The sequence below is a fragment of the Pteropus medius genome, unplaced genomic scaffold (genome assembly GCF_902729225.1).
Source record: "Pteropus medius unplaced genomic scaffold, Ma_sr-lr_union100, whole genome shotgun sequence".
Taxonomy (NCBI): Eukaryota; Metazoa; Chordata; class Mammalia; order Chiroptera; family Pteropodidae; genus Pteropus; species Pteropus medius.
The window spans coordinates 10,065,412-10,078,026 of record NW_024349801.1 but is presented as its reverse complement, the minus strand read 5'-3'; the positions used below and the strand labels follow the sequence as shown (position 1 = coordinate 10,078,026).

The window sequence follows — 12,615 nt, the reverse complement described above, 5'->3', positions numbered from 1 at the left end:
TTCTCCAGCACATTTCTGGCTCCCTTTTCTGGCAGGGAGACTTGCGTGTTTGGAGGACCTGGAAAGGTGAGGTCTAAGAGGACAAGTAGAAACCACTTTAGGACTTTAGGACAGGAGCCAAGCACACCCCCGCCTCCTTGTTGAGAGTGGGCTCTGGGCAGATATATGGATCAGAGTGAGGGGCCTGGGCTGGCCGACATGATGGGCACAGAGTTGCAGTGGAAGCTGTCAGGTCACGAAGGGGAATTAGCTTCTGGATGTCAGTAGGTGCAAATTGCTGCAGGCGCTGGCGACTGGGAGCACTGGTGTCTCTATTAACTCCTCAGGCCATGAGGCCTTAATGACACCCCTGTCAACAGTGCAAGAGGCAGCTAGTGACAGTGGGAAAGAGGGTTGCCAGCTAATATAATCTGAATACCCCACCAGGAGCTTGGGGCCCAGGGACGCCAAGGGCTGGCTCCGGCTCCCTGTCACAGTGACAAAGATGATGACAATAAAAGAGCAGCCTCCAGAGAGGAGTGTTGATCCTGGGGCCAGGTCAGAGCTGGGATGCAAAACATAAAATTAGCCCCGTGAGTGGAGGCGGCTTGGGGTGAGAGAGAAGCGGGAAAGGGTAGGACTAGCATTTAGGCGACACCTGCACTGACATCATCATCGTCTTCAGAACTGTTATCTGCAGTCTGCGGAGTATCTACAATATACCCAGCACTGCACTGGGTACTTTTCATTATCATTAATATGTAATTATGTATAATAATTTAATTTATAACAGTACATCTTATTTATTAAGGTCCTACTATGTGACAAATACTATTAGACATTTATTATTACGTATTAATAATAAACAATACAATTCATCACTATGTGCCAAATTCCTCGCTGTTTTTTATTAACTATACTATATTGTGTGCCAATGATGCGCCGATTACCTTTTATTAATTGTTGTTACCATTATCACCTCTAAACTCCTAATCCTGACAAGTGAGTCCTCTCATAATTTCTATTTTACAAATAGGCAATCTGGGATTCAGAGAGCTGGATTTGAAACCAAGCGATAGAGATACTCATGCCTCTGCCCTTCGAGCAGCATTTCTGAATCCTATGTGCATACTTTCTTTTAATCCTAAAATGTAGCCGTGGTTCTCTCCATTTCATAGGTGAAGAAATCAAGAGCCATAGAGATTAAGAAACTTGCCCAAGCTACAGAGCTGTGAAATGCAAAGCTCAATTTAAACCCTTGGCTCTTTTCTCCTTACCCTGATACCTGTGCTCATGTAAGGCTCAAAGAGTTAGGAATGGGGGTCTGGTCTGGTTCCAAAGGCTGGAGGGGCAGCTACTTCAAGGCTTCAGGCAGGTGCAAATGGGTTTGGAACTTGGTGGAACCAAGGCCAGGTTTGTCACTAGGAAGAAGATACGGAGGGGGTTCCGAGGCAGACTAGAGCATAGGGTCTCGAATTTCAGCGTGCTTCAGGATTGCTTGGGGGCCGTTTCTCAGATCTCATCTCAATGATTCTGTACAATTTAGCTGTACAATTTTGGGTTAGGGTTAGGGTCAGAGATGGGACCCAGCAATGTGCGTGTTTAACTAGCAGCACAGGGTCCTGATGCGGGCGATACATGGATTACATCCTGAATGAAGCTGGTCTCGACCAAGGGTCAAATCCAGCTGACTTCCCGGTTGTGAAAAATTGTTGTGGTAACAGTTTGTCTACCTTTTGTCTACTCTGCTTTCACTCTATAATAGCAGAATTACATAATTGCTACAGAGAATAATGGGCCCACCCAAAATATTTACAATTTAGCTTTGAACAGGAAAAGTTTGCCAAGCCAAGATCGAGAGGATTTTCTAGAGGCCCAGCCTGAAGGTCATTGGAACTGTCTGGGCCCAAGCAGCAAGAATTGAAAATGACCATCCCCTTGGTCTGTACCAGATTCTGAGGGTTTTGGAATCATGTCTCACTCAGTCCCCAACAGGTCTGTGAGCCACTGTCATCCCCAGTCTAAGGAAGCTGAGTCTCAGAGAGGTTGAGAGTGTCCCAAGGCCCCACAGCAGTGAGGATGGGAGCCCAAATTTGAGCTCCCAGTTCCAGAGCCCCTCCCTCCCATGATCATTTTTTTCTTTGGATTTTTTTGTGAATGAGCAAAACAGAGTGACCCAGCCTCCTCAAAATACCCTGTGACATGTGCAGTGGCCAGAGATAAAATGACGTGAGGCCCGGGCTTGCTCTTCAAAACTTCAGCAGCAGCAGCAGCTACAGCAGCAATCATAACAATCGTAGCAACAAAAGAAGGAGGAGGCAGAGGGAATGAATGAAGTAAAGAGAAAAGAAGGCAAGAAAGAGAGAAGGGAGGGAGTGTCAACCTCAAAGTAATTTTTGTATCTAGATGACAGGTGTATGGCGTTACTATATTCTTTTCTCTCTTTTTGTGTATGTTTAAAAAACTTACAATAAACATATTTGTGTCTGTCACCTATCCATCCATCTATCCATCCATCCATCTATCCATCCATCCATCCATCCATCCATCCATTCATCCATCCATCCATCCATCCATCCATCCATCCATCCATCATCCATCCATCCATCATCCATCTATCCATCCATCCATCCACATATGTATATATAAAAAGAATGTCTATTTGCTCTTAAAAGTATAGCATGGCTGGGGTATCTCTTTTCTCTCTCTCTCCCTCTCTTTTTTTCTCTCCCTGTCTCCACCCCCACCCTCCTCCCCTTTTTTTTTTGTTTCCATTAAGAAAATGGTAGCAGCTATCTGACTATTTTCATGGCTTCTTGAAGAGGCCTAAAAATTAGAGTAAACAAATTACCCATTACCAGGGAGGACCTGTGTCCCCCCCAGCAGATTCCCAGCATCTTCTTTCACCTCCAAGAGATATTCTCCAAGGTCACTAAATTAAGCCTTCAGACAATCGAAAAATTGAATCTCAGTACATCTATTTTCCTAACAAAATTTTCGCAGTGCCGATTGGGGCTGACAGGTGCGGCCGTGAAGCTTTCTGGGCTGTTCAGGTCGATTTGGCCGAGCAGGACAGCATCAGCTTGTATTGGAGGGAACATCTGAGCAGCTCAGGGCCCCCTGGGAGTCAGAGAGTTCCTTACCTCCTTGCCACGATAAATGACTATTGCTGTCCTTCGCAGAGCTTCCTCTCCTCCTTCTCCTCCAGCCCCATCCTCACCCCCTGCAGCTGCCAGGTCAGGTGCCTCTTCTTCAATTATTTATCAAAAGGGCCATTGCAATCATTGCAAACACGTTTAGGAGTATCTGGAAACTGTGTTCGTTTTGAGGGTACTAATGATGCAACCACAATCACAGTCCTTGTCAGAGGGGTGGGGCAAGGATGTGAGATTTGAGGAGTGAAGTCTATAAGAGAAGGAGGGGCTTCACTCCAGGACCCCTAGGCCTTACAGCTGCCACAGTCTGGCTGGTTCAGGGGCTTGCAGAGGTGGGAACCACCCGGGATTTGGAGGCTGAGGACCCCAGCTCTCTGATTGCTAGCTCTGTGGCTCTGGATGTCACGTCCCCTATCGAGCCTTCATTTCCTCATCTACATGCTGTGCTTTAGCCAGTGCTTTAACCAGAGAACATGCGTGTGCTCCTGGGGTATGAGATCACACCCGAAGTAGCCCTCTGTGAGCCTGAAGATTTTCCTTAAAAGTTCTAGGAGAAGTTTACAATCTATCGAAATATGTCTTCATATATGTGTAAAAAGGATAGTTTGATCGGCTTAGCCATGAAAAAACTGATGCTCTAGGAAGATGCACTGAGTTTATCCTGTGGCTTGGAGTACCCTCTGGTACCTCACCTGGGAGCCCTGGTGCATGTCCTCAACTGCACAATGCCAGTGTCAACTTCCACAGTAGAGGCAGGCTGCATGCTTATTGGGTGTGTGACATTAGACAGGTCACCTTAACCTTTCTATTCTTGCATATTTACTCATCTATAGAAGAGTGATCATAACATTATCTACATTTTTAAGAGTATCAAGAGAATCAAATAAGATACTTCTCATAAAATATGATCCCTGGTACATCATAAGCGCTCAATAAATGTTAACAAAACTAGTGGTTACTACTATTACATCCAGAAATTTTTAATAAGCACTTATCTGTAGCACTCAATGCCAAGCCCTGGAATGAAATCTCCTAGAAGACACAGGAGGTGGTAGGAGGGAAAATTCATGCTTGGCAGATCCTAACATTGTTTGTCCCTGTGTAATGTTTGATTCTCAAAAGGCCTTCCTCTTTTCTTGCTTTCAGTGATAGCCATTTGTGACACTTACGTCTCTTTTTCCTGGATTCACGTATTCATTCCTAGGTCTTTGCAGCATTTATCTATTGCTGCCTAACAGATTACCCCGAAACCTCATGGCTTCAAACAATACATATCCAGTATCTTACAGTTTCTATGGGTCAGAAATTGGGGAGTAACTTAGGTAGTTGGTTCTGGCACAGGATTTCTCATGAAGTTGCCGTCAAGTAGTTGGCTGGGGCCACAGTCTCTGAAGGCTCGAGCCAGCTGGGAATTTTACATCCAAGATGGTGTGCGCACATGGCTTGTGGCAGGAGGCCTCAGTTCACCAGGCAGGCCTCTCCACAGGGCTGCTTGAGCATCTTCCCAATACGGCAACTGGCCAAGTGAATGATCTCAGAGTACAAGGAGGAAGCTATAGTGCCTTTTAGAGAGTGGTCTTTGACATCACCACTGTCAGAAACTGTAACCTCAGCTACGTTCTATTCATCGTAAATGAGCCCCTAAAGACCATACTTAAGGAGAGAGCAACCCAGCTCCACTATTTGAAGGGAAGACTATCCAGGAGTGTGTGAGCATGTTTTAAAATAACCGTAATCTCCCACTTCAGTATGCTCGGGCTCTCTTGAACACCTGGTTGGTTTACTGGTTCAGCCCTGGGCAAGGGCATAAGTATGGGAAAATGCATCAATCCCTTCCCCCTAGGTCAGCAAAATCACCACCTTCTCTTGAGTGGTTGTGATCAGAGAGTGGACAGCCCAAAAGAATCCATTTATAACAGTGGAGTCACAGGCCAGCAGGGGACTGGAGGAGATAGCTTTAGAGAGGGAACCTTGAACCCCCTCAATCATATTCCTTAGAGAAGCTCTCCAAAGACAGATTACATCCATCTGTAATCATTACAGCAGTAGCTCTTGAACTCACCGATTTTCTTTGTTTATTTCTCCCCCTGAGAGCAAGAAACTTGCCTTGAAGCATCACTTTTTTGGATAGTATGGACGGTAGCCTCCCCCCACTTCGCCCCCCAGCAAAGTCTTCAATTGAGCATTGGTTGGATATAGAAAAACAAAGTGACCAGGTCAGCATTTTCTCTCCCTTTTTAAAGCCTCAGCTCACACCTTTTCCTATACACTGCTTCTTCCTCCAATGTAGCCATGATTCTTTTACTTAACACTCTGTCCATCTTCTCCCTGTGACTCTTCCTTCTTCTCCTCATTCTTGTGTACTTTCAGGAAAGAAAATTGGGTTACAGTACCTACAACACGCCACAAGGACACTCGGCTATTATAACTCCATTAGGCTCCTCACTCCTGGGTCTGATTTTTTATAACTTTACTTTCGCTCCTTTATTGCACATGTGTTCCTTTCTCTTGTGCATTCCTGGAATGTAAGGATCCTAAACATTCGTAAGGTACTTAGAGTTTTCACAGCAATTTCTGAGCATTATTGCCTCAGCACATCATCTTTGAAATTGCATACGATTATACCCATTTTGCAGATGAGGAAACTGAGGCTTAAGAGGCTCCAGTAAGTTACCCTGAATCACACAGCTCCTAAGTGGAAGAAGCAGCCCTCAAGTTATGGTCTGCTGGCTCATAAATTTTATGTTTTTCCTACCATACCATATGGGTAGAACATAAGCTCTTTGAGGCCAAGTTTAACGTCTCATTCTGTTTTGCATCCTTTTGGTTTTTCTCTTGTCTTGCATGTATTAGGTACTCGGAACACTTCAGTTGAATGAGTGAATGAGAATATGAATGATGCCATTGGTCAAATCAAAACGCTGCTCACACGTGCATCCCAGAATGAGGCTTTAGCATTTACCTCAGATAGGGAAGTCTGGAAGTTAGTATTATGGAGCCCAGTAAGACAAATGGCTCATTCAATGACTGTGCCCTGAATAACAACAGAATGCAAACACTCCCTTCTTCTCATAAATCTCTTAAATCAGCATCGTCTGTGCTGAGCAAGGCCCGTGTATTCTGGTAGCAAACACCGAGAGGCCCAAAAGGCTAATCTGGGACCACGTCCCCACCAAACACTGCCCTATGCTAAGTCTGCAGAATATTTAAATAAGGGGTTAATTTATAAAGTGAGCTACAGGAAAGTTTCCAGGACTGCTGTGTGTGTGTCTCATAAATCGACACAAATTGAATCTAGCTTTCTGTGCCCGTCAGCTACTAGGTAAACCAAAATTTATTGAGAGGTGTATAGGTTGCCATCCAAAGAAACATAGTAAATGAGAAAAGTATATCCTCAGGAGGCGTGTAAACAAGGTATGAAGGCTGGCAGATGCAACAAGAGTCTGAATGTAACATCCCCATTGCCGGGGATTCAGAAGTATGGTCCGGTTCATTGCAAATGGAGACTGGGCTCCCAGAATCCCTTGTTCTAATCTCGAATGTTCTACTGACTTCTTAATAGACTAGGAATTTGCATATTGCAAGGAGAATTCATGATATGGAGGGATACAGACAAAGAAGAGTGCTAACTTGGACATTTTGCGTGTCAAATTATTAGACTAGTTTATCCAGAACCAAAAGTTATGCAATATGGAAATATGAAGCTTTAGTTTTTATTATTATAATGACTATTTTTGATAATCATGTATGCATGCCACATACCACATTAGTCTGAGCGATGGGGGTGCCGCTCATGTCTACCAAGGGCCTCCCGTGACGCAGGCACCGTGCTGAGGGTTTTACTTACTTTAGTTCCAGTCCTTTGAAGACGCACTCCTTTTGGGATTTCTGGAGATTGCTGTTACTGAGCCCATTTTACAGAGAAGAAAAGTGGGTTCCAAAAACAAATCCTGAGAATTTTCAGCTAATATATTAATTTGAATCCAATTTGTCTCATTTCTCATCCCAAAAGCTTTTTTTTTTTTTCTTTTTGGTCATTAGCCAACATCTCCTCGCATGATTGTAGTGGTCTTCTCATTATCTAGAAAACAAATTGCCAGCATTCTGGTAAAATGTCTTTGCCTAGCCGAATTATTTACTATTTCAATCTAGCTTTTATTCTTTTAGGTACAACATTCCAAATGATGTGCAAAATACCTTAGGAGTAAACCAAAACCTACATGTCAATAACGGTCACATCCTCTTGAAGGGGGCCAGCAGCGAACATGGCATTACAAGGGAAGCATCCTTTAAAATACTGAGCGTTGTCTACGGCCATGCCACCCTAAACAAGCCCGATCCCATCTGATCTCGGAAGCTAAGCAGGGTCGGGCCTGGTTAGTGCTTGGATGGGAGACCACCTAGTTAGACCAGGTGCTGTAGGCATAAAAAATAAAAATAAAAAATAAGGGATTGTAAACTGACAAGGTCCTTGCAATCTGTGAGGTCAACCCAAGGGTTGTCTCGCCTGAAAAATAAAAACTAACTAAGAAAAATAAATAAATAATGAACATTCATGAACATATCACTGAAGCAGTTGTTCATCAAAGAAAGTGGAGGCAGAGCTATGCTGGATATGCAGTGAAATCAGAGCACTTAAGAATGTTCACACAATTTTTTACACGCAGATTGACTTAGGGCCTTATAGCAGTCCTTTCGGCTAGACCAATTATGACTGCATTTTATAGAGGGAGAAACAGAGAAGCGAAATGACTCGTCTAAGGACACACAGCAATTCCAGAATTCATCCATCACCAGTCTGACCTCATGAAGAGGTTGGCAAACTGGGCTAAAGCGAGAAACTAAAGTGGAAAGAAATATATATTGCCAAAATATTGCCAGGAGACAATTAGAAAAAATCTCTTGGACATCATTTAATAAGAAAAGAGGCAAAATTCAAATCTTAGATACTTCAATATATTTAGGTTTTTTTTCTGACTTTTCATAGAGTCAGAGATCTCAGTTATATCCTCAGATATATTTGAGACAAACGGCGAGAAAACAGAATTATGTTACTGCCTAAGCTACGACTTCCTCCAAGCCTTGTTATTCTTGTTCCCTTCAATGTATTTCAACTCCAAAATACAGTGACATGAAAATTGTGTATTCAGATTGTTCTATTGATTTGTTGAGAAAGTGACCTTGTATGCACACATGAAAATGAAGAGATCTATACTGCCTGGCTCCCTCTTTGTAAGGATCTGAGAACAAGACTGGGTAACCCATATTTATTTCACACCTAGGTTGAATCTCCCTTTGCACAGACTAAGGACATCCAAGGAAGGCTTCTTAGAAGGTTGTGCAGGTGTGGCCTATGCAAGGACACCTGACAGTGGGTGCATGCAGGGGCTGAAATAATTTGTTTCCTTTGCAAAAGCCAATGGCTCTGGCCAGAGGTAGAGAGACCTCTTGGCGATTCGGACAATGGCTGTCACAGGGCCGAATTCTCTTTTTTTCCCTTACACACAAAAGCACACCACCATGGACCCATCTGAACGGCAGCATCCACTACTCTGGTAAGAAGGGATCCTGCTTTGGTACTTTCAGACACCTCTGCTCCCCGCCGTGATCAACAAGCCATGCTTCTGGGTGGGAGAGAAGGGAAACGAGGGTTCCTGAGCCCCTGCACTGCACTAGGGCCTTACAAATGCAGTGCCTTGTTTAGTCCTCAAAACAGCCCTTGAGGAGGGTGGCATTAGACCATTTGCCAGGAATAGAATGTGAGATCCAGGGGTACAGGGAGTTAGTAAGTGGCAGAGATGAGGCTGGAACCCAAGAGTTCTGATCTAAATTCAGGTCTATGTAATTATTCTATATATCCGAAGCCCCTGTGGCTTGGATTTCTTATCACAGAACTGAGATGAAATAGAATTTCTCAGCTTATGGAGCCAGGCAGCAGATGGGCTTTTGCCAAGAACATTTTCTTTTTTTTAAGCCCCAGATTTACGGTTTAGCAGAGACAGAAGATGGAAGGTCAAGTGCAGTATAAGAGAGAAAGGGGAGAGTGGAGGTTGTTCTCCAGAACATAGAAGCTGCTTCTTCATCCCACACAATAGAAACCAGAGCCCAGATTATATTAATGAGAAGTTCCAGAATTGCATATTGTTCTTTGCTACTTAAGGAGGTGGGGGGAAGAAGAAAAAGAAGAAGAAGAAGAAGAAGAAAACCAGCACATGGAAACTTAAAAAAGGGTTAGCTGTATGTAAATGGCTTTTAATATAACTGCTAGGCTGAACCGGAAGACTTGAGCTGTGCAAAATGTCACTTGCTCTTATCACGGTTCGTGGAGATTACCTTTCAACACGAGTTTCATTTTCATTTCTTCCAACACTTGGAGAAGTGAACGAAGCAGTGACTCCTTTATTTCCTAATCCTCGCCAGCAACTTGCTTCTTCTTCTGTGTTTTGTGTCATTCTGTATGATATTGCATCAAGGCAATTCACGGCAGTGGTTGAACCAAAAGCAATTTAAGTAAAAAATGGACAAATATGGATGTCATTTATAAGGCTTTTTCAAAGCCCTTTGACATCACTCAAAGCCTGAACACTTCTCAGGAGTGAGACGCTTTTTTTTCCCCTAACAACGAGATTTAATACAGACCGCTTAGTGAGGCGTCTCCCTGCTTCTTGGCCAGAAACCATTTCTTGGGGAAGTGAGTATTTTGTATTATATACCAAGAAAGAGGGAGATAAAAAGATTGAGTGATTACAAACCAAAGTGAACTCCCAAGGTGGATTTATGTTTATTATCTTCATTCATTTGTAATAATGGCCACATATGATATTTGGGCAGATCACATATGTCGGCATGGTGTTATGAGTGTTACAGTTATTGTGGTTAATTTTCATAATCATTCTGCATAGATAGAGCCGTAAATATAAAGGCAAATGTTATTGTTTCCATTTTACAGATGAGAATACTGAGTCTCAGTGACCCACGATGGCAAAAAAATCTTGAGTTTGAAAATTCACTTTGTGTAACTCTAATGGTATTTTAATTATACCATTCTCTGGTTTCGAGAACAACTGGCAAAATTAGAAGCCAGAAGCTCTGTTTTGACCACGTGCCTTCCTCTCTGTGTCTGGGGTTGTGGGAAAGGCCAGCGGCTTGGGAGCCTCCTTGTCCAGCTCCATCAGCCTGTGCTTTGGAAGATAGTTCTTCATGTTCCATGGATGATGGAGAAGCAACTCAGGGAGCTGAGAATATGCTGTGGTCATTCCCAGGAAGCAAGGCCAAGTATAATTAGAAAGGTAGGCCAGTTCATTGCATTACATAGTGACAGAAAACCCAGTAAAGAGAGAACAGAAACACTCCTCACACCCCAGAGGGCGAAGAAGCCCTTCTCAGGAGAAGAGTAGACTTTAGCAGTTCTTAGAGATTGAATGGTGTAGACCACTCAAGACACAAGTGAATCTTAAAATGGTGAAGCCTTTACATACACACAAACACACACACACACACACACACACAAAGTTATTTTCTTTGACTACAAAAGAACTACAGTACAGTGAAAAAAATGTCATTCCCAAAAGGCTACATACTGTATGATTTTATTTACATAACATTCTTAAAGGGACTAAGTTATAGAAATGGAGAACAGGTTAGTGATTATCAGCTGTGCAGAAGGTGGGGGTGGCTATAAAAGGGACACCTGAGAGAGCCTGGTGGCATAGAAACGGTCCGAATCTTGACTGTAGCCATGCCAATTTCCCGGTTATAATATCGTACTATAGTTTTGTGAGACATTACCGTTGGGGGAAACTTGAGTAAAGAATATCTGGGAACTCTATTATTTTTCACAACTGCATGTGGATCTACAATTATCTCAAAATTAAATTTAATTAAAAATTACGGAACATTTGAGGAAAAAAAAAATTCAAGAAGAAAATTTAAATCACCCATAGGTCCTCCACTCAAGAGTCACCATTTCTATTTTGGTCTCTCCCTCCCTTCCTGCTTCCATTCCTCCTTCATACATATCAAATGGAGCGGTTTTAAAATGTAGTTACACCTTGTCCATCTCCTAACATCTAACCTTTGCGTCTTCTCAGAGAGGCTTGAAAGCTCTGTTTAAACCCTCTGGTTTGGCATTGATTTTGATGAAAAGACAGCCCCGAGACCCCCCTCCGAGGAGCTGTGCATAAGGAATGGATGCATTTTATGTGTAGGGCTGTGCAACCCACTTCCAACCCTGCTAATAGGTGTTAAGATTTTGCAATAAATATTACCTATGGCTGTTAATTGAACTGCAGCCCAGACTGTCAGGACGTGTTTATTTTTTCTCTTTAATTTCTCTGAGTTCTCACAGTTTAGGGGAGAGGAGGGAGAGAATAAAGTTAGGTTGGTTGCGGGGGAAGCTTATTTGATATGTAATCTGCATCCCTCCCTGGCTGATATTCCTTCCAAATGACATGCATGGTTGGGGACAAAAATGGGGCTGAGGAAGAGGTGGGGGGCCAGATCCCATTACCACTCCCACACCCTCTATGGTGCACCTGAGATTATTTCTCCGGGTGCCTTTGTTCTAGTCTGCTAGGAGTGACCTCCTAACCCCAGGCACCAGCTAAGCCTCAGATCAAGGAAGAGCGGAAAACCTAAATTGTCTTTGTATTATTACCAGTTATTAGCTGAGTGACTTGGGCAAGTTTCTTCATTTTTCTGATCCCTCATCCCCTCACCTTTCTGAGCCTCAGTTTTGTCATCTTTCAGTAAATAAGTTACTGAGTGCTTGGAAATTCAAACGAGTTAACACACGTGAACATGCTTTGCCAGTACGCGGTCTATGTGCATGAGTTAGTTTTCATCATTATGGAACGCAAGGAACCTATTGTCTACAGTGTGTTCCAGCTGGCCCTCATCGTGTACTCATAGAATAATTTTAGTATAAAATAATTACTATCACTAATACTGACTGTACACATTCCTAACTCCATGACACTGAATGAAGTCTTGGACCATTCTGTGCCTTGCTTTTCTCATTTCTTGTTCTTCTTTTAAAGAGAAATCGTTTTGCGAATTAGGTGAGAGAAGGCATAAAGCATAATACATCCTAAGGACTCAATGCATCTTTGGTCCTCCAGACATTCAATGCAGAAGAGCTCATGGCTTTGCAGTATGGTTATAACGAAGAGTGATGATGACATGGCACAGTACCACCACCACGTGAGGCTTATTGCTTAGTTTTTCTATGAGCCACTGGTTTATTTTGCATTGTGCATATCTGCATTAAACAGGATTCCTACACAGTTGGTCAGTCTTGAAGCTCACTATCTAACTGAGCGCTTCCCCATGTAATGTGCCTAGGAATTACCCAGGCCCCTGGGGTCTTGTTAAATGCAGATGCTGGTTTAGTAGGCCTGGGTGAGCCCTGAGATCCTGTGTCTCTTACAAACTAATGAGCTCCCAGGTGATGCCAGTGTTGATGGTCCAAGGACCACACTTT

At 43.2% G+C, this 12,615-nt stretch overlaps 1 protein-coding gene and 1 pseudogene across 7 annotated transcripts in view; both read left to right on the top strand.

The window, feature by feature from the left end:
* The window catches only part of WWOX (WW domain containing oxidoreductase), a 932,057-nt gene that overhangs the window by 574,083 nt on the left and 345,359 nt on the right, over nucleotides 1-12,615 (top strand). The gene's annotated exons all lie outside the window — the stretch shown is intronic.
* On the top strand, nucleotides 7,441-7,559 carry LOC120623150 (uncharacterized; annotated as a pseudogene).